Genomic DNA, 1,442 nt, shown 5'->3' on the forward strand with positions numbered 1-1,442 from the left:
GGCGGCCGGGCTGGCACGGGGACACGGGGGACACCGGGCCCGGCCAGCGCCGCTCTGGCTCCGGCGGTGATCGGCGGCGGGGCTGGCGGGACGCCGCGCTGGCTCATTAGCGGAGGTGCTAATTGTCCCGTGCGGGGACACCGAGCGGCCTCTGCCGTGCGCCAAGCTGAGCTCATTAACGGCACTCGGCACCCTCACAGCTGCTCCCGCCGCTGTCACACGAGCGGGCACTCCTGGATGARCGGTGACACCGCCGGGGAGGACACGGCCACCGCAGCCAGCCCTGAGGTGCTCTCACCCCTGAGGATCAACGCCAGTTTGCGGTTTAAACCCGGCCTTATCATGAATTAATCACAATGATATCATTTCCAGAGCGACGCGCCCATGGCCAGCTCCTTGCCAGCGCCCAGATGCCACCACATTGTCACTCAGCACGGATTCCAAGCGACATCGGGCTGTGCCAAAGCCTGCCCTTCCCCAGCGGCCCCGGCACCCGCGGCCCGCGCTCGGGGCCATTTCGATCAACAATAAAAATAATAAAGGCAGGAGAACAGGCAGAGCCCTGTGCGGTGCGCGCTCAGTTCCGCATCCCCCGGCGGTGCCCGGGGCTTTCCGCGGAAGGGGAAATCAATCGGCACAAGAAATTCCCGGTGAAGGAAGGGCCCGACAGCCGCTCTCTGTTCGGGGCTGCTCTGCAGAAAAGGCACCGGCGGGGCCCGGCGGCACCGCGCCAGCACAGCAGCCCCGGCCCGGGGCGAGTGAGGGTCTGGAGCCGTGCCCGCCCCGGCCTTGGCACCGGCCCGGCCCTCGGCTCCCGATCGGGCGGAAAAACCTCCCCGGGGCCGGCGGAGCGCCGGGATGGACGGCAGAGCCGCGTTCCTCGACAGCGAGGGAGCTGCGAGGCCGAGGATCCACGGGCTGGCGGGGTCGGGGTCACCGGGATCCTCCGGTTCCTCGGGACTAGACAGATCGGGGTCACCGGGATCCTGCGGTTCCTCGGGACTGGACAGATCGGGGGTCACCGGGATCCTGCGGTTTCCAGCACCGGACAGTTTGGGGTCACCGGGATCCTCCGGTTCCTCGGGGCTGGAGGGATCGGGGGTCACCGGGATCCTGCGGTTTCCAGCACTGAACAGTTTGGGGTCACCGGGATCCTCCGGCAGCAGCACCGGACGGGTCGGGGGTCACTGAGATGAGCGGAGGGCGGTGTCGCCGGGCGCGCGCGGGAGGTGACGCGCACGGCGGTGGCAGCGGTGGCAGCTCGGTCCCCAGACGCGCAATTAGCCCGGGGGCAAATGAGGCTCCTGCGGTTTTTGACCCAATTTCTCAGGCGAAACTCAGGCGGGGGAAGGAGGGGAGGGGGAGGAGGAAGGCAGAGCCCGTCAGGCGTGTGCCGGTGTGTCGCGTGTCCCCGCGGGTGTGCGCACATGCGTGCGACATGT

Source organism: Malurus melanocephalus, unplaced genomic scaffold, assembly GCF_030028575.1.
Source record: "Malurus melanocephalus ecotype Western Australia unplaced genomic scaffold, MMel_1.1 scaffold_771, whole genome shotgun sequence".
NCBI classification, from domain to species: domain Eukaryota; kingdom Metazoa; phylum Chordata; class Aves; order Passeriformes; family Maluridae; genus Malurus; species Malurus melanocephalus.